Here is a 20,746-nt window from a genome sequence, read left to right as displayed (position 1 = left end):
CTGATAAACAATGTGAACAGAAAGCCAATAGCTTCTATTCCATATAAATATTTAAATCTTACATACAATTTCACAAAGCTTCCACATGTTTAAAGAAATCTCTCCCTTTAAAAAGGAATACAGCATTAACGATGAGCTGCTACCAAGCATCCATTTTGCAGTTCCATTTTCGTCTTGCAGAACAAATGGCAGTTGTAGCCCTAACATAAAACAAGTTCATGAGCCTCTGACTTCATGATGCTGGTTTAATAATGCATGTGGACTATCTGACCATCTTACCTGTTTGTTGGCATCTGTCCTTGTTTTCCTTTTCTCTCTTTTCTGTTCTGAAGAATATGAAAAGAAACCATAAATGCCGTGATGTGTGTGTGTGTGTGCGCGTTTGAATGTATATTTACAGGGAAGGCAAGGAATATCTTAGTACACAGATAGGATGATGCTTTCAAAATTGATGGTGCAATTTGAGATACTTAACATGGATCATGCCATTAGGTCTAAGTAGTTCAAAGGCTTTGCAGTCTTTTCTCCAGTACTTCAATTGCGCAGTTATCTAGTCTGATCACTTTTATTCAGCCAATAATGCATGTTGAAATGCATACATTTTAAAACAAATATGCTTTTTGCTATGTACTAGCAATTTTTATAAAAAATATTGTTGTTGACACTTGTGTATATTGACCTATTTGCTCTTTAAATTAGAATACAATTTCACATCCCCAGTAATTTGCATTTCTAGCATCTTTCAGTTGTCTTTCCACGTCACTCAGCAGCTTGCTGCTCTTCTGAAGAGTAATACGAGTAATATAAGAGGAAATACAAACTGCATGTCTAGAAACCATCTAGATCTGGCCAGGCTTATCCCCTCTTCCCACACTAGAAGTGTGAATGCGATTCAGCAAGCTACATGCTTGACAGACAGTAGGTGTCTTTACAATAGGCAGACTTCCTTCTGCAGACGCTTCTGTTGAAAGTTCCTGTGCAAGTCCTCCTACAGATATCTCACAAAGCAAGACGTGTAGTGTTTGCAAAAGGATGCTCTCGGAACTGGAAAGATGTGCGTGGAACTAGGGTGGTCCAGACAGATTTAACCCAGATTATGTAGGCTTTTGGTGTTGTTTTGGCTACTTTACAAAGCAGGTAAACTGCCGGCAGAAAATGGAGCACTATTACTTAACAAGCTTTAATTTCTTTGTGAGGCTACAGCATAGCAATAGCTTGCTGCCTCCACCAAATCTAGGGCCCTGGTGTTTGGAATTGTATAAATATAGAATAAATAAGTAAGTTTATTTCTATTTCCCAAGTGCAGAGATCACTGCAACAAGTAGTAATAAATTGATATTAATCATATCTAATTTAGGAGTAGGCAGAGGCTAAGGGAAGGGAAAGGAAAGGTAAGTTTTTCTTCATTTGCTACACACTTAAAATGTCTTCCATTTTAAAGAAGGAGCTGGCATTTCCAGGCGGTGTCCAAAAGGGAGGCTGTGAACAAAGTTTGGCAAACACAGATGCTCTGTCCATGTCCTGGGAGCCCTGACTGGCATGTGGCAGTGAGATATTCCTTCTGGCACCGCGTGCCTTGATGATCTGCTGAGTCCCTGGCATAGCAATCTGTGTAGCAAAGATCTGTGAAGACATCAAGGACTTGGCAGCATTGTATGCAACTTAGCAATACAAGCCTCAATTTGCCAACAGGTATTGCTGCATGAGTTCATTCACTGAACGAAGAAACAAAAGCCAGCTTTTCACTGAGTTGAGAGGGAAAGAGAACTTCTTGCCAGCTGCATTACTCATTAGTCCTCTTAACCTAGCTTAACCCTTTTGTGCACAGCGAAGCTGTGAAGAAGCAAGGAGTGTTTGAATGCTTTGTGGATGCTTTCTGCATTTGTTCATCAACTGTTAGAAAGCAGCTGGCCATGCTGCAAGAGTGAAACTTTAGGAATGTGTTTCCAGATCTGCTTGGGCAGCTTGCCCTCCAGTTTGTGAGGCTATAGTTGAAGGTATGCAAAGATCAGAGATACTGTACTGGAGAGCAGCAGGATGTCTGCTTAAGACATTTGGGATAGCGTATGCATGGAGTATCCATTTTTCACCGTAAATCCTGTTTGCCATGCAATTAGCTCAGAGCTCTCTTTGCAGAGTGATGTGAAATGTGATCAGCTTTTGCTCTAAAACACACATGCAATCGCTCTGCTTTTGTTTTCGTATAGCGGTTACTGCTGCTCATGCCATACTGAGATATTTTGACATATGGACAGGGTGTGACTTCTCTCTTAAATAAAATAAGTCTGAAGGAAGACAACAGGTCAATAGCACTTCCTCCCCTAATGCAAGCTGAAAGGGGTATGAAGTATGTAGGTTACAGGGAGTCACAGAGCAGACAGCAACCTCAATTCCTGCTGCATGGCTCTCAGGGCTCCTGCTCCGGCTGCCAGTAGTGCTATAGCTCTCTGGCTGTCTACAAGGACTGAGGAGAAATTTTTAGGCAGGCAGCATTACCTACTGATTACTTAAGACCACCCAAGTGAGGCAGCATCTCACTGACAAGTGAATGTGAGCAGGCAAAAAGGGCTCTGAGGAAGAGGCAGAGGGAAGGTACGTGCTGCAGGAATAATGCTCTTGGGGTAAGGCGCCCCAGCTTCTCCCACCTAACGGCCTCCTGCCTAATCCTTGCAATATCTGGGGCTGACCTGTAACACTGCACCTAAGGAAAGGCCTGCTGTGGGAGAAGACAGCCCTCATTTAAAAGCTGCAATTCAAAAAGCTCATTTGCTGCACTGTATTAATTGCCCAGACGCTTGTACGTGACAACTTCACCCAGTCTTTTCCAGGTGTCCTTAAGCTTTCTTCTATGTGAAACTTTGCAAGTTCAGCTTCATCACAGAAATCTTTTACATGAAATGAAATTAGGAAAGTTTTTTTTCTATAACAAGACTTGTCTGACACTGTTACTGTTTCACTGATTCCGTTTGTTTGTTGTTCTTTCATCTTGCCACCACCAAAAACAAACAAACCCAAGTGAAAAGCCTTGGTTAAAAGTGCATGGGATTTCAAAGGGCTGCGGGGGGGACAAGAAAACCACCAGCTACACGCTAGCTCACTGTAAGAAAAGCAGTGGGCTAGGTGGCCTTTTGTGTAGGCCCTGCTCTTAGAGTATCCCAAACTTCACTTGCCTTCTGGATGCAGCTCCACAGCACTTGCCCCAGCTCTCCTTGGTGTGACCACACTCAAATCCTGCCTTCCCTTCAGCTGGATATTTCTGCCTCCTTCTAGCATAATATCTTTGAGCTGGAGGTCAATTTCAAACAGAATTTATCAAAAGTAGAGATTTCAAAGTTAGCTAGTCCAAAGCTCTGTTAAAATAAGAAACCCAACTTAATTTACCTGCTGAGCTTAGGGCTTCTTTGTTCGCACAACTCATTATGCAAAATTATTATTTTGTTTCCCCAGCTGCTGATGAGTCAGCTTCTAGATACCAGACCAGAAGTATCGATGTCAACACAGCATACATTGTTTGGAAGCTAGGGGGCATAGAAAGAATTGCAAGGTGCAAATTTGAGGGTTGACAATGATGCTCTTAAGGGGAAGAGAAAGCGATTTGTGTAACACAGAGAGCTTTGTAAAATATCAAGGTGGAGAAAACCTAGATCCTGCTTATCTGTAAGAAATCATCCCTGAAGAATAGCCTGAGTTTTATTGCATGTAAAATTAAAAAGTTGTATGCATTAGATTGATGAGATAGAGGTAACAAAAAATAATAATAATAAAATAAATATATCACTCCTTGAATTGGCCCAAACTTACTGGTAGCGTTTAGGGGAAATTTATATAAAATAATCTGCTGTGCCCTAGCAAGCAAAGTGAATCTTAAGGGAAACTGTATCCAGACTTCAGGATGACTGAGGTTTGCAGAGGGGCGAACCTTCATATGTGGGAGGTCTGAAAAGAAAAAAATCTCCAGCCATTAGTACCTCAGGGGTAGGGGTCATACTTTATGAGCACAAACAGGGCTACGATTACTGCTAACTGTGTGCTCCTTGGGAAAGGCAGCATGGGCTTGAAGAAGGGGCAGTTCAGATACGTTTCCTTCAGCTGCACATTAAATGTTTTTGAGACAGTGGCTTGCAAATCAGATACAAGTTTTAAATGGCAAAAATAATCCACTACAAAAATAGCTGGTTTGGACATTACACCCAAGAAACGATTTGGTTCCCCAATCCTCCCAGTGAAAGCTGGCTGGATCAGTTAGTAAAGGAAAAATGTTGAGGAGTAAGGTAACAAGACATAGCCTGTGCATTGGAATATATAAAAACAAAACACAGTAATGCAGTGTATTGCTTTGTACATTTGCTAAGTGCTTTAGTAAAAGACTGATTTTCCAAAGTGGCTGAATATTTTAAAATATTTCAAAAAAGTATTGTTTTGGTGAGCAGAACCAGCTCTGTATGTACTAATATAAAACGTCTGAGAGTCTACAGAAAAATCACAATTTTAAAATCACATTAAGGACAGAAAAAAAGTCTTGGTTACAGCCTCAGACGCTACTGGCCACAAACACTGCCAGACGCATATATCAGCATGCAGCCCCGCTCTCCCCCACCCCTCTCCTTCAAGGTTTCAGCAATGCATTAGAAAGGGAATGGGGCTTTCTGTTAAGCATAACGTGTTTTTTTTCCTTAATTTTATTTTATTATATTTGTGTTTTTTATTTTTTAATCTACCCATGAGCTAATTTCCTGAAGTGATTTTCTTCCATACTCAGGCATAGAAATATGTGGTTTACCTCAAGTTACTTTGGAAGAATTACTGCTGCACAGTTAATCCGCCTGAATAGCATTTTTAAGATTTTTTCAAATGATGAAAGGGGATTTGTCCCAGAAGTAGGTGAAGCAGGCATCCTGGTAAAACTCAGCCTCCACTCCACAGCTATCCAAACAGCCAAAGCAAGCTTGCTTTTATATAAAAAGCATTGATTGATGTTCAAGGGAGGCCCATTGCAGGCGGTGCGTGAACTGGGACCCCCTAATGGTCCAGTCAGCAGTCTCTGCTGGGTGATCTATTGGGAACTTTCCCCTGCCCGACCTAATCCACTGTGTTTGTGCCAAAAATATGTTTTCTGGAAATGATGCTTAGAGACATCGCATAGTTTATTTTAAAAATAAAAATAAAAATCTGTGTTGACTCCAAAGTAAGAAGGTGTAAATGAGTAGGATTTCATCAAAAACATTTCAAGAATTAGATATGCTTCTGACAGATTTAGGCCTACTTTTATTTCATTTTCTGATGATAACAATAAATTCTCTGACAAGTGTTAATTCCTAAGTTATTTCTAGTTCCTACCCTCTATATCCAAATGTAATCTTTTTTCTCTGTCATTGATCATGAAAAATATTTTTTACTTTCCCCAAAAATCCCTTTTTTGTTTAATATAGTATCCCTCACAGTTTAATGTTATAGAAGTTTGAGAAATAAAACTTGCTAGCTTTGTAACTTGTTTACAAGTGATAGAGAGGATCTCTTTTTGTGTAAGTAGACATGCATAAATGTTTGTCATCTCAGACATGAATTTGGTTTTACATTTTGAAAGACTACCCCCATCTAGCAGAAAGCATGTGTGCCAGCGATTTATATTCTGCACTAGTAGTAAATCAAGAATCATAGTGGTGGTTGTTTGTTTTTGGTTTTTGCTTGTTTGCTTAAATTAAAAACAAAGTCTTGTTATCATGGCTATAAGAATTTCTTGAGTAGTAGAAATCCAATATGAAGGGCTTGTTTCTTCAATTTAGCTCCTTTCTTTATAAGATTTTATAAATGCTGGCTAGCTATCAACTCTGCTGAATGCTTCTACTGCTTAGCAAACATGTCTTGAAAAAAATGCAGTGTTTTTTTCGCTTTGCTTAAACTAATCACTGTGTTTCTTTAAAAGGAGGTTGTTCTTCCCATTTTAAAGCTTTGTGGTTGCTGGTTGTTCTCAATCTGCTGCTGGCTGAGAATAGGAGAATTTGTGGTACGGTGAGGACAGAATGGTTAGATTTTCCATGTTTTTGTTGTAAACAATGCAACTTATTTTTTTAATAACTGTTGTATGACTTTCAAAGGATGGCAGTTGCCTTACTGTTAGCTAAAAACTTGGCTAGCATTCAAGAAGTAAACCTTCAGGACATGATAAAGAAAACTGGGGGGGTCCATCCCAGTTTAGGGATCATAGGTTCAGCCATTTATTTGCAAAATATTTGTTGTTTCAAACTTATAATATGTTTTTATGTAAACAGAAATGCTGGATTGCTTTTTTAAAACTATCACTGATAGAGACTGCAGAACCATACTTCTTCACCCTTAAAATTGTTCTTTAAATGCTCGATTAAAAAAGGGATAAGTGAGTTTTAAAACAAAACTCCTTCAGAATATGTCTGGTATTCTGATTTGTATGAGAGCAGAAGGGTTTTGTTGCACCTACAGGACAGAGGCCATGCAGACCCCTTCTTATACTGCTCCATTTTATAAATAAACTCCTGCTAGTCATTAGAGTATAGCATAATGATTTTGATAGTGTTCATATTAACAAAATATGTAAACTAAGCTAAGAATTAAGTTCATCAACTGTGTTCTTCACAGGTTCTTAGAATTGCAACTAAATTTAAAAATACATATTGTATGGGATTTCATGGTTTATTTTGTTGCTTTCCAGAAACCACACAAAGAAAATGGTTTATGAGCTTCTTCTAACATGGCTCTCTCACTCCTTGTTTCTTGGCTAAAAAGGCAGCAGTGTCACCTGCAGACTTCCTGGACCTTTGTTTGCATAGAGAAGGAGGTGGTAGTAATGAAGGAAAGTCTGTTTCAAGTAGTATTGCTACCAGAGTCCCAGAGTTTTGCTTTGTTTCCTTGGAAAGGGAAGTCACTAAAAAACTGTGGCTTCTGCTGCATTAGTAAGGTGACCAAGGTGCTGTATTCAAGCTACATCTGTTTTCTGGCACTTCTCAAGGATTTTCTGTAGTAATTGATGTAGATAAGGACTTGAAAAAAAATAAATAAAAAGGGGGGAAAAATGAAAAGGGTAGAATAGGGGCAGAACTAGGTGGCTTTCACTCTGAAAATTGTTTTACAAGAGTGGCAACAATTTTTAGGTGTAGTCTGTTATTTTTATACAACCAAAGCTGACATCTTTCTCTAGCACTATACTGGATTTATACTTTTTTAATGAAAGAAGGAGCATAATTTTCTTTAATAGATTTCAAAGGACAAGTTTATTTGCGGAAATCTTTAACTCTGACTGAGAATATGTGCACATTTTGGAAGGGACTATTTGGATTTTGTACTTGGTGACAGCAGGTAATAGAGAATCATTAACTGTTTGCACACTCTGGGCTTGTATGTTCCATTAACATGTGAATAAAAGTGAACTAAATCCACACATACATAGATCGGAAAAAGGACAAGATTCTCAGATTCACTGTCTATTAAGATTAGTTCCTATGAGCTATGGCCTCAAACAGAATATCCCCAGTGCACGAATCATATGGACAGTAAATGAATTAAATAAGTGAATGTGTTGGGTTGTAGGAACTGGCTACCCTCATGTCCACTCCAGTTTCTGCATCCTTTTAAGATGCTTTTACCTCTAATCACTCAGGAACTTAAATGAAACCCATTTCAGGACTGTTTATTATATACTTATCCTGAGCTTACAAGGGATTTTAAATGACAGCGAAAGAAATAGGTGATTCTTTAACTTAAACAAAATACTTCAGCCATTTGACTTGTTTGGGCTTGGGGTGCCTCCATGTAACTCCAAAAAGTAAACAAATTTTCATTGAAATCAGATGTAGCAACTGGTCTGGAAAGTAATAGTTATTGTTCTTGCATATTTGGGTCTTTGGAGAATTTCTTCTGGCATCTAAATCAAAGAGATGTGTACTCAACAGCATTCCTATATTTGATTGACTTTCCGGTTTAAGTGCAGATTATAAGAATTTTTATTGGTGTAATTGTAACAAATACATATTTCTAACAGTTAATGGTACAATGCAGCAATAAAACATTTGGAAAATCAAACTTGCCTGAATGCATGCTGTCAGTGGGAGACGGAGACTGACCCCGGGGCATCCTGCTTGAGGCTATATCTTGTAGCTACCATTCATTTTCGTAGGCATGGGATTTGAGAAGTTAGTGATTTCTTTGAAACTTCAGTTGAGGTATGATATTAATTCTGCCCTTGGGTTGTGTGGAAGAAATCTCATTAAGTATCGTAGTATGAGATATTTGTACACATCACTTTATGTACACAGCCTGTTTCTAATACCTTGTTCTTGTGCACCTCTGCTTCTTACCTCTAAGAGAATTAACAAAGCTTGTACACAGAACATCAGAGACCCCAAAGGTAGAATAGTGTATGTTCTTTTCTCTATCTACACAGAAAATTTTGATGCAAGGCAAGTGTTATGGAAATTTTGATTTCCTCTGATTTAGAGCATATTTTTTCTAAACATTTATTTAAATTCAAATATATTGGGGAGGGGGAAGGATTGTATTTCTCTTAAATACTAACTTATATTATTCCGATAGGAGAAGACTTTGGAACTACACAGTGAAATCTAACCTTCAAAAATGTCTAAGTGCTCTTTAGCCCCATTAAGAATGAAATTTTGACATCTAAATAACTTCAGAGAATGCAAATACTTCATGCTTTATCTTTGTTGAGAAAAAAACTCCTCTCTAAGTATCTACTGCAGAAATAGTTCTGCTTTTTAAAAGAACACAAATCTTTGGGAGCAGTGAGGAAGGTGATAGAGGTCAGGGGAAATCATGCTTCGGGTCTGTAGTGACAGAAATCATTATTAGAAGTTGGAGGGGCTGTATGGATAGGGAAAAAAAATAATAATAAAATAAAAAGAAAGAAAAACCAAAACCTTTAAATGTTTTCCTACCTAATCAAATGTACACTCAAAACAGCTCATCATTTGAACAATTGAAGTATGTAGCTTTCTAAAAAGAAAATGTGTGAGGAACATGTAGGCTGTCTGACCTCAGCTTCCTACCTTTTTTGCATTTTTCACCAGTCTTGCTTCTTTTCTTAGCTTATAGCCCTGGTCATGCAAGTGCTCCCTACATTCAAACACTGTGTGACCTTTACTGCTGAATGTCAGATTTACATATGCTATATTGGGAACACATTTGTGCGTACAAAGTACGAGACACTCAAGTTGTTAAATGGCCCAGTTCACCAGAGCTTGTGTCTACAAAGTGGTGAGAAGAAGTGAGTCAATTTTTTTTTCTCCTTAATACATGGATGTTATTATATTGCACTATTATTCTCGGGAGAGAAAAAATGAAAAGTAGTGGCTTCTTCATGCCAACAGTCCCAGAGAGTCTGCCACAACCTCTCTCACTGGGTCTTACCATATAGCAATAAGAGAAAATGTTGCTTTTCAGAAGCTACTACTAGCCAATTCGGCCATCGGTTAGAACCCTTGGTCTCCCTTAAGGAATCTGTGGAATTTGCATTATAGTTTGCTTCTTATAATTTCTTATCCATGTGTCTAATGCTTCAGAAATTGCTGTAGCCAATTGCTGTAGGTCCGAGGAGCAAGCAGTTTATGGTGACTATATCTTACTAGACAAAGCTTTACTCCCGCCTTTCTCATTTCTGCCTGTAGTGAGAATGAACTTTCAATGAAAGAAAGTGTAATATATCCTTTTATTTTCCTTCCTTCCTTAACTAGAGTTGAGGATATTTGGAAAGCAAGCTGAAATAGGAGAAATGTTCATCAGAAACTGAAACTTGCAGCTGAAATATTTGTAGTCAAGAAACAAGATGATACTTGGAGCAAATCAGCTGCAAATTAGCAAATGGACAGTTGTAATTTTCTTAAATGTGATAGGGTTACGCTCTATTGGAGATACATAACCATGATGTTAGTGGAGTAGTGTTTTTTTATTTCACTAATTATACAATAACAAGTACTTGTAGGTATTTTTTTGTGCTGTATGCATTTGTTATCTGTGTAGACTTCCGACAGTGACAAAAATCCTAGTACTGAGTAGTTTGATGGATAAATGTTGTGGAACATCGGCCACTGAGCTACTCAGCCTTAGTTTATCACATTTTATTTGAATTTTTGGTTGTCAAGCTTCCAAATTCTCTAGAAAGCCACTTGATGATTTTGCGTCTCTGCTTATGACAGGGCAGAGGAAAGTGGATGACAGGTTTTTTTGTTTGGTTGGTTTGTTTTGTTTTGTTTTCCGCTTGCTTTTTCATGTTTATGTTGTCATTTTATACTTTCTCTGAATTCGTATTCTTCTAGTCCCTTGCTTTTCCGATAACATTGAGCAGAACAAATTCAAATGTCTGGAGCAAGGTTTTGGACAAATCTCTTTCTTCTGGAGACTAAATTGCAATGAAACTAGATACAGGCTTATTGTTGTCCACTGAAAGCATATGGTTTTTCAAGTTAAAACCATAATTAGCCAGGTCAGCAAATTCAGTGCAGCTGATATTCAAGATGAGATGAGGTGTGGACTAAAAGCCCTCAGGTAATCTTATCTGTTCTTGATCTTTTCTTGCATGTGAAGTTTGTCAGGTAGAATTTGGGCTGGCAAACCTTGAGACAGGAAAGGAAGCCAAGCTTTGTAATGCTTACCAAGGAGTAAAGTACCAGGAGAAAAGTACATCACAGTAGGGCTCAGGGAACTTCCTGATACAGAACTTGGATTTACTGTAACTTTTTATGGCCTTGAAATATATTGAAATTCAGTCTCTAGTGAATATGCAGGAAGGCAAACTTAAATCATCATAACTTACTTTCATTCCAGATGGTTTCTATAGGCTTCTGAGATTTACCTTCAACATAGAGTGTATTTGTAATTCTTAAATTTATCATAACAATTTTTTGCTACTAGCTTTGGAAAAGTGCTGAAATTTCTTTAATGTAAGTGGAATGTAGGGAGCGGTATTATACGGGTTCTATAAAACCTAGGCTCCTTATCCAAAGACCCATTAGTCTTACTAATGGATTAAAAAATAAATAAATAAATGAGTAAGTCCAGAAAAAGCATTGACTCTGGATGCAGAAATCTTAATGTCTGAGCTATACTGTCTTCCATATTGAGGAACAAACTCTTGTGTAAACTGGTAGCTGTTTCTTCCTATCATACTCAAAACTGGCACACTGCAGTTCAATGCTTTTCTTCTTTCTTTCCCATTTTTATTTCTGTTGTGAGAATTGTTATTTCAGAACTGTTCATTGCTGAAAGTGGCCAGATTTCTTTTTCTAAAGCACCTAGTACCATGTCAGGTACCTGAGGATCTTGGGGTAGATTGTTCTACAGGAGATTAAATTAAATCCAAGATTGCTTTGCCCGTTCTTCATATTGTTGTGTTTTAATTAAGCCTTTTAAAAAGGAGTGCTGTTTACTTCTCTGAAGGTAGTATAAGAATAAAGAATAAAATATAATGTGTTATTTTGTAATATCTTGAGGACACTTGCTTGAAATTTAAGCCAGACTTGATAGAATAAACAATCTCCAGAAATTGTCATTAGAGGCTGCTTCTGGGCATAGAAGTAGCTTTAGTGACCCTCAAATTTATTTGACAGAGTCCAGATTAAATGAAGCAATTAAAAGGCAAGGCTATCACTAATGGTTTGTTATTCTTCCTTAAATTTGTTGTTCACTTGTTAATGACCATTTTTATGATTTTAAGAAGCCAGAATTATTATTTAATCCAATATTCTAAAGCTTTTTACTGCTGACAATAGTTACATTGCAGCTTTGTGACTACCTAGGAAAGAAGTCCTCATCTATTTTTCCGTGGGGTTTTCTTTTTTTGTTGTTTGTTTGGTTGCTTGTAGTTGTTGTTCTGATAAAAATGTTTTCCTGACTGTGGAAATGCTTTAGGAAAAAATAAACTATTTAAAGATATTTTATATCCCTATTTCTGCATTATACTGTACATTTGCAACATTTTCTACTTTAACAATCACCATTTAGAAATACCTAGGAGCAGAATTTAGGAACCTCTGGAAAGGCAACCATGGTACTATTTTTTCAGACACATAGTAAACTTAAAAATAGCCTCTATTTTTTTCTTTCCAGTTTGCAAACAAACAAATGCATACAGCATGAAATGCACTCTGGCTTCAGTGTTACCGAGTAGACTGCTACTAAATCATGCTTTTTCTGACATGTCCTTGTAAGTATAGAGCTCCTCAGTTCCAGTTTAATAGCACAATCAAGCGAGCTGCAAGTCACACAGGAATTTTTTCTCTACCTACTCTTGAGATCAGAATCTTAGCGTAGAGATACTCTGCACATGTGATAAGGGGAGAGACTGGGGGGAGACAGATCGCCACATTACTTCCTTCATGTTATTTTTGGATATGACTAGCATTCCTCCCCTTACACACACCCTCTTTTTCTCCCCAGCCCCCATCTCTTCCATGCATTACAAGCTCATACAAACACTCTCACGTACGCTGAAGCAAAAGCAAGAGCAACAGCTGGACTGAAGCCACAGGACTTAAACTCTGCTTCCTCATTGCCAGCAGGCTTTGTTCTTTGGAATCACTCAGAACCAGGGAGAACGTCTTCATTGCTGACCGTGAGTGGCTGGAATTTTGGCAACTCGGCTCTCTATTAATTTCTTCTCTGCTCTTCTGCAAACTAGGCTGAATTTAGAGCAGCAAGGCTCAAAGCTGGGAATAGGCAAGAAGTAAAGGATCCAGAGACGATCAGCCATCAGCTTCTCTGGGGGGGTGGGGGTCCATCTGTTCCCCAACGGTAAGTGCCAGCATTAAATGTGTGTAAAGATGCAAGAAAGAATAAGGTGCTTTAGCTGTTTTACTACAATAGGGGAGGGGAAAAAAGTGCATGAGTGAATCATACAGCGCGTCTTCAGTAACAGTGGTCTCCAAACAGCGCCTAGCAGTGAAATTTTCCTCATTTCTCATTTTCCAAAATGCGCTGCAAGAATGTATATATTTTAGCCACATTCCTAAGTACCTGTGCAATTCTGGAAAGCTTTCCAAATGGCTTCGGTATTGGTTTTTCTGCAGATCTTCTTTGTTTTGAATCGTGTAGAACAGAGTGGCTTTAACTTCCAGAGTAACCCATTTCTTTTAAGTGCAAGAGCTGAACCTGGGCACTGAAGATTTCCCTTGCAGACGATACCTATAAAGCTAAAGTTCAGGGAGGGTGGGGGAGTGAAAAGGGATGAGATGCTTCCTAAGACTGTTTATCTTTAGCAACCAAAAATAGACTGGTTTTAAATGATTGGCATTCATTCAGAGGTCGTCCCCCCTTGCCCCCTGTAACCCCTCCTACCCCTCTTACCTTCCCCCCTCCCTTCCCCCCAGCCTTAGGGGCCAAGCGAATCTGTTTTTAAAAAACAAAAAGATCGGAGGGACTTCTGTTTTAGTGCCTGCAAGTGAAAGCTAATGTACAGTAGAAGAGTGGATGTGCTTGGATAAATGACTATCTTAGAGGGGACAAGAGCTGCATAAAGAAACTTGGTTGTCTTCCAATAGGCAAAGTGATTTAGCTGGTCTTGCTTTATTTAAAAGCTGACTGCTGTCAGAAGACTGCTGTCTTCTAAGTTTGCTAGCTGAATAAATTGCTTTGTAACAAAGATCTTTTTTTTCCCTCTCCCTATCTTGTCTTTTAGAAAAGTTTTATAAAAATCAACACAGCGGCAGGTTAATCCAAATGCCCTGCTTTCTGAAATGGCACCTAGCTGTCAAAAGAAATTCACTCTAGGGACCTATTTGTTTTAAAGCTAGTGATAAGCACTGCTATCAGCATGCTGTTATGTCTTGCTACATGGCTTATCTTTAAGTGATAAATAAGAAACCCTTGAAATCCAAACGTTCAAGTAAGTAGTGATTGTAGGGAAGGAAAGAAGACCAGATCGTTGAATGCATTTATGTACTTACTGGGGAAAGGTTACTAGGACAATAGACCTGAAAAGAGGAAAGCTTTCCTTTCTCATCTCTTAATTCTGGCTTAATTAACTACTTCAAGTAGTTACTTCAGTGTTTTATGTGGACTGGCATGCAGCACCTTTCCTCTACTGCCTTATTTTCTGTTGGATTATCAGAGATTTGTGAAGGTGAATCTAGTCACATGAAAAATATGCTGAATGTGCAAACGGGTGATTGTGCAAAGTATAGCAGGCACTGTCAATAACCTGTTTGTTCTGAGGTCTGCGACTTTTGTTTTTTTTTCTAGTTCAGAAATATGTAACCAAAACTCACCCTTTCTGACCTTCACCATTCATTTGGAAGAGCAGTCTGCTTGGTGTGCTAAATGGTAATAAATAAATAAATGAATCTGCTAAATTCTTTTACTTTGGAAAAATTGCAAAATGGTGCTCAGCAGGATAGCTTGCAATGTGTTAGGATGTTGGTGATGTTTAGTGCACGTTTTGTTTGCAGTGGACTAAGGCACTTCTTTCTATGGCAGTTCCTAACTCTATTTATGGCAAGTTATTCACTGAACTGGAATTGCACATGAGAACTAGCAAAGATTCTTTTTCGGAGCTAAAAATGGAATGGTGTTTTCCAGAGTTGGGCTCCCCCCTGCTGATGGCACTATGTCAGGTTTTCTCTGAAGTTGCTTTCAGTTTCACAATTTACATGGGTGCTATAATGACTTCTTTTTTTTTTTTTTTTCTTCATTGATGTGGTGGAAAAACCTGACATCTTTATGCTGTTTTTCCTGCTTTGATATGTTAAATCATATTTTCTACTGACTGTGAGGTTTGGCACTGAGTGAGTTCAGAGATGGGCCTTAACCAAAACCCCTGGATTCCAACATCCCCGAAGTAGGAGAAGGCTAATACCTGGATCCAAATGTCTTGGCTCTGGCCTGTTCCTGTTTTAAATGCACATCAGTTTGGCTACATGTTTCAATTGTTTTTGAGGTGATTAAGACCGAAAGAAATCTTTCAGGCTGCAGACAGATTTTAAAGAGTAAGTGACATAAGAATCTTACAGTTAGTTAAGTGAAGCTTGCTTATTTGCTGCTTAAATTCGACTTTTAGGAGCCCCCAGGGAATTACATTCCCCTTCCTCTACTATAACTGCAGAAGTAAGTCATGCTTTGGAACTTCTTCTGAGATGTCCTGAGAAAGCTAAGGTGCTTAGTGCCTACAGTTCCTGCTTACTCCAGTGGAGTGGCGGAGGAGGCCAGCAGCATTTATCCAGGTGATACAAGTACTTCACAGGCGTTGGCTGATCCTGAGCGATCAGCCTACAAGCTTTTAATGAAGGGCCACATAAATTCTTATTTGTGCCAAAAAAATGTGGCTGCCCACAGTAAGCAGCACTGTAGTGCTTCATAAAAGTATGTGCAGATTGTTACTGAAATCATGGCGGTTCTGCTTTTTTAATTGATCGACTTCTCTGAGCCTGGCTAGCTTAATGAATTCAATAGCTCTCTGTGAATACAATTACACATGGATCTGCCAGCTGCTTGTGGTGTCTCTGCTTCAGCAAAAAAAGCTGTTCTTTGGCTCTGTTGGCTCACTGTGGTTTGTGGCACACAGCACTGATTTATTAGGCAGTAGTTGCATTTTTTCCTTTTTCCCTTGAATGATTGAACTGTGATGTCACTTTTTGTCTTGGCTTTAGCTTTTTCTTTTTTTTAGCCTTTTTTTTTTCTTTCCCTGCAGACTATTCTCTTAACACTAGGGGAGTGGGAAATGTCCCAACGTCCATTGCAGAGCAACTCTGTCTACCCAGCACATTCCAGGGCCACCGAATCATTTGTGGTGAGAGTGATTCAGATCTGGTTAAGATGATTTAAAAGGGAGGTTATGGGCATACTGCAGTTGTGCATTTAAGAACATACAGAGAGTTTTTTACTGCCTGATTGAGACCACATGGCTCCAACTTAAACTTTTTTTTTTTTTTTTACATGGAAATTGTTGGCTGGATATACTCAAACGATTTATTTTTTTTTAATTGCCTGGAGGCTGAGTTGGGATCATGGCATTTAATGGTAAGGTCAGGGTTAAAACACATAGCTGTTAATGTTCCTTTGACTAAAAGGAGAGATGGCTTCTTTGAATATTTTGCATGGAATACAAACATTCCTCTCTCTTACATGACAGTAAATGTATCCCAGGAATTCTTTTGGATGTTAGAGGGGAACTGGTGGCCTGATTTTAGAGCGAGAGAGAGAGAGGGATAGATATGAGGGAAGATCTCCCTGTCATAAATCACACTAAATAAGTTCAGTTCCAAATAAATTCTGCAACGTAAGAAAAGTAGAAACGAAGGACAATGACCTTTTTGTTTGTACATGGTTTAATTGCTTGCTTACAAAACCAACACTTTGGGCTGCTCTGAAGAGGAGTGAGAAGTCTATATATTTAAACACTTAAATGTAAATTAAAATTAATATAATTTAATTTAATACATATAATTTATAATTTATATATGATATGTATAAAACACTAGAGAGAAATTAATGTAAGCCTGATGTTCAAGAGAAGGTGTTTTTATTGTGGCTAAGGATGACCTGAATTTACTGAAAGTTCTACTTAACTTCTGAGATGGAATCAGTGGTGCTTCTAAAAATCCATTCTTTGTCCTCAAGGTTCTGATCATCCTGAACTTGAACACCAGCTCATTTTGTATAGTTCACTAGTGTATCAGTCTTGCTTTAATTCTAAACAAAGACCTTTCCTATGTCTTAACTCCAAATTTACCATTCTGATTACATGGGTATTGTAAGGAAAATTCTGGCATAACTAATTTCTCTAGGTGGTATCTGTTGTAATTATCTAAAATACAGCATATCCCTAATCTGGAGGATGAAATTGTAGTAATCTGTTCTGTAAACACTTTATAATACTATTTTGTTTTTATGTATATTGTTTATTCTGAAATAGTCTTAAGCCAGTCTTGTTCATCCCTCAATACTCTCATTGTCCTTTCTTCTCCCTTGTATCCTTCTTCCCATAAACTGATGTACAGCACTTGATAGAAGGCTTTCATTGTCCATGGAGGCCCATGGACAGACTGCCGTTGCTTTCAAAGCCCCTGCGTTGAATGATCTCTGCCCTTGAGGCACTGCTAAGTTCCACCACATCTGGCTGTTGTACTTTACCAACGGAGCCACTGCTCTGCTGAGTCTTCCCTACAACCTTCCTGTCACTGTGGCTGTTGCACATTGGATGTGCCACCCTTAGGATGTGACTCTTAGATGGTGATTGAATTTTTATATATAAATAGGAAAACAAATCCACGGAGTTTCACATTTAGAAAAAAAAAGAAAAAAAAAAAAAAAAAAGAAAAAAAAAAGATTAAAAGTTCTAACATTGAAAAATCCTCTGGTTGGAAGATGAAGCAAATATGAAGAACAGTTCTTACAGTAGTGCTGTAAGAATTTTCTAGGAATTGTACTTAAGTATTGTTCTGTAACAGCAAATACAATAACAAATAACCAATAACCTTTTTACTGTCTTTATTTACATAATATTAAGTAGATAATATATCTTGATGAAACTGGGGAAAAAATGAGAATAATAATTCATACAGCTGTGTACATCCTTTTGAGATAGTTTCTTGCTTAAATGTATTTCTCTCTCTAAATTACAGGACACTAACTTTTTTCTTAACTGCTTTTTTAAATTTAAAAAAATGATAAAAACTAAAACAAACAAACAAAAACCCTTTAGCCAGTGTTCATGAACCACTGTGTAGTTCATTTCTGCCTCACATAAACTGCAATTGAAATATTTAAAACTTTCTTGCAGTTTTTTTTGTTTGTAACCTTGAAGTGTGTAATGCAGATGGGAAAGCTATTAGTATTTTTGAATAATGGTTGTGACAATTAATCAGAGGCCAAAATGCACCCTGAAATCTCTATCCCTTTTGTCTTATTGTGTTCTGTCATTGTTCAGTTTTGCTGTATTAACATTCATGAAATACTTAAAACCAACCTGAATTGTTTTCACACAGTACAACATTAATTGTAGTATGGATAAAACAATGCAACCCCCCGGTTTTCTACCGGGGGAGGTGGAAAAGGAAGCACGGCCCTTACGGTGCCTGGTCTTAAACAGGGCATCTTCTGCCTGAAGCCTTTGACAAATTCCAGGTACTTCGGTGCTTCACAAATACAGCGAAGCGGAGGTGGTAGGACTCTGCTGCATAGTATAGCCAGGTGTTTTCATATAACGGCTGAATTATTCAGTTCTTTGGGACATCTCTAAGGCCAGCTTTGATAGGGCTGTTAAGGGCATATGGGTATTAATCTGTACCTAGACTAACATTTGTCATTCTTGCCAAACTTAATGACCACTTACTTAATGACCAGGCTTTCCTGATTGTAACGCTGGCACCATCTGCATTGCCCAGCTCATGTGTAAAATAGATCCCCTCTCTCTGGTCAGTTTTTTAAACAGCGGAGAGGGGCAAGATGGAAAAGGGCTAGAAACAAGGATCAAGGAGTTCTAGGATTTCTGTGGGCCATAGAAAGCACATATATAAATTCCAGTCAATACAGAAATGAATATACCTTAAAGCAGATTTGAGCACTGACCCTTGACCTGTTGGCTTCCTATGGAATTTTCAATTTTCCAGTGAAAACTGCTTTTGATAACGTTTCATGTTTCTGTTTTCATAATGGTTATGAAAAATGCACATGGTACGCCTTGAGACATGGCTGGCTTTGAGACGTGTTGGCAGGTGGGAGGAATCTTGGAAGAGATGAATGTTTGGAGCCAGTAGGCACTGGCCATAGCTACACAGATGGTGACACAAGGACGTGGCGGTGGTAGGTGTGTGCTTCAGGACCGTGCCATTTTGGCAGCTGGAAACCATGGATATAAGCTTGTTTGATAAGGCTGGAACCGAAGTGCTGGGTGAGAGCCCTGCTGTGTCTTGCAGCTAGTGAGAGCATGTAAAGAGCTTTAACTCAGTACTCAGTAGGTGCTGAACATCATTAATATCAGTTAATCACTATTAGTTAGGGGATGAATGTAGGTGGTGAATGTAGCCCTCCCCCAAAGAGTCTTTGAGTTTTTAAGTGCACAGTACTGCAGGGGTTAACCCTGAGGACAGGTATCTGTTTGCATAAGCCAAGTAAGCCGGTTGCATTTTGCCTGGGCTATGTAATTTTGGTACAAGGATGCTGTGTGTAAGGAAGGATGCTGAGGAAATGGTGGCATAGGTTTTGCTGCCTTTGGGAGAACTGAAGCTCCAAAGACAGTCGATTTTCCTTCCCCACCCTTTCCTTCCTCTGATCTGCTCTTTCAGCTGGACCCTTTCATTTGGCACATGCTGTATTTGTACTTGAACATCACATATGTTATCTGGGAATCCAACGTTTTGAATCCTACTTTAGCTCTTGTAATGGGTGACTTTTTACCATGCCTGCTGTTGTACCTACCTCTGAGATAAAATAGAAGGAAATTGCATATCCAAGGAAAGAACAGTTGTGAAGATGACTGCGGCTACATAGAGACCAAGCCGTTTCACCAGGAACTGGGAAAAATGTCTTTCATGACAATATATTATGAATCAGAACAGGTCTAATTACTCTTGCTGGTGTACTGTTGTGCTAGTTAATGGTGGAAATTGAATTCAGAAGGCTTATAGCTTCAGTCCACACCATCAGGGTTAGAAATTAGTTGTGATGTTACAAATGTGGGTTTGCAGTGTCTAAACTTCCCTGACTCTTCTAGATACTGATGTGTTATTAAGAGAAAGTTAATTTCTAGGTTATTTACTGTAATACTATGATTATATAAGTGACCTTAGCTCTGGCTTTAATAGTTTCTTTTCTCAATTTCTTTTCAAACAGTTTTCTCAAAAAAATCCATCTGTCCTTATATGAAGAAAGTAGCCAATGCCATTAAAAATATATGCAATATAGCAGGATTTATCTGTGTAGGAATATGTGCAATATAGCAGGATTTATCTGTGTAGGTGAAGTAAACCAGCATATTTGGGAAAGACTGCATCCATAAGTTGAGAACAAAATTTGACAAATATGTTAACCATTTAAAAATAGTGCAAATGAGCTGTATTGTTGCTGGGCCTTGACTAGTTAGTTCCTGTTGGCTCCTGGGTTAGTAAGCAAATATGAAAAATAAAGGAAAAAGTTGAAAATAAATAAAACTTTAAAAAACACTGTATAGAAAGATAAATATCTTAAATTAAAATTGAAACTAAGAACCAAAGTATAAATAGTTGCTAGTCGATTTTTTGCGTACACCAAGGCATTAGGATTTTTTTCTGAGATGTTTGTATACATTGTTAGGTGCCTCACACAAACCCACAGAAAAAACATTTTGGTTTTCTTGGTAGTCTCAAGGGCACTTGAATGAGGACTTTGATTTAAGCACAGGAGATGAAAATTGTGGTGATCGTTAGCAGAAATTGTTACATAGAGCTTTAAGTCACACACCAGCAAGTTCAGCCAAACCATCTGTTCTAATTGTGTGATTGCTGCTTTTGTGATCTGTAAATACATGAAACAGACTCAAAGTCATGCTTTGACTGCATAGTTACAGTCAAGAGATGGGTAAATAGATCAGTGTTACCTCTTGTGTCTGTATTCATTAGCGTATAGCATTCTGTGTGAACTATCATCAGCGTCCCTGCAGCAGACCGTGAATACAGATCATCATAATCTCAAATGCTTCAGTGACAGAAGTCCCCTCCCTTGGCAGCCTGAGACGTGCTGCTACTGTTGAAAATCACCGTCAGAGGAGTGCTGAGGTGCTTGTTCTTTGCAGCCT

General features: G+C 38.3%; 1 protein-coding gene across 20 annotated transcripts in view; it reads left to right on the top strand.

Moving 5' to 3' along the window:
* PALLD (palladin, cytoskeletal associated protein) overlaps positions 1–20,746 on the top strand; it is a 192,978-nt gene that overhangs the window by 30,105 nt on the left and 142,127 nt on the right. For 2 of the 20 annotated variants that reach the window (XM_072037302.1, XM_027456430.3), the window contains exon 1: positions 12,228–12,595. The exons of 7 other annotated variants lie outside the window; for them this stretch is intronic. The gene's annotated coding sequence lies outside the window, so the exon portion shown is untranslated. Of the gene's footprint in view, positions 1–12,227; positions 12,775–14,220; positions 14,302–15,664; positions 15,764–15,830; positions 15,994–20,746 lie in introns of those variants that run through there. 11 more of the 20 variants (XM_072037298.1, XM_072037304.1, XM_072037305.1 and 8 more) reach the window with 11 other exon arrangements.

Source organism: Anas platyrhynchos, chromosome 4, assembly GCF_047663525.1.
Source record: "Anas platyrhynchos isolate ZD024472 breed Pekin duck chromosome 4, IASCAAS_PekinDuck_T2T, whole genome shotgun sequence".
Classification (NCBI taxonomy): Eukaryota; Metazoa; Chordata; class Aves; order Anseriformes; family Anatidae; genus Anas; species Anas platyrhynchos.
The sequence above is the reverse complement of the archived record's forward strand: the minus strand, read 5'-3'. Positions and strand labels throughout refer to the sequence as shown.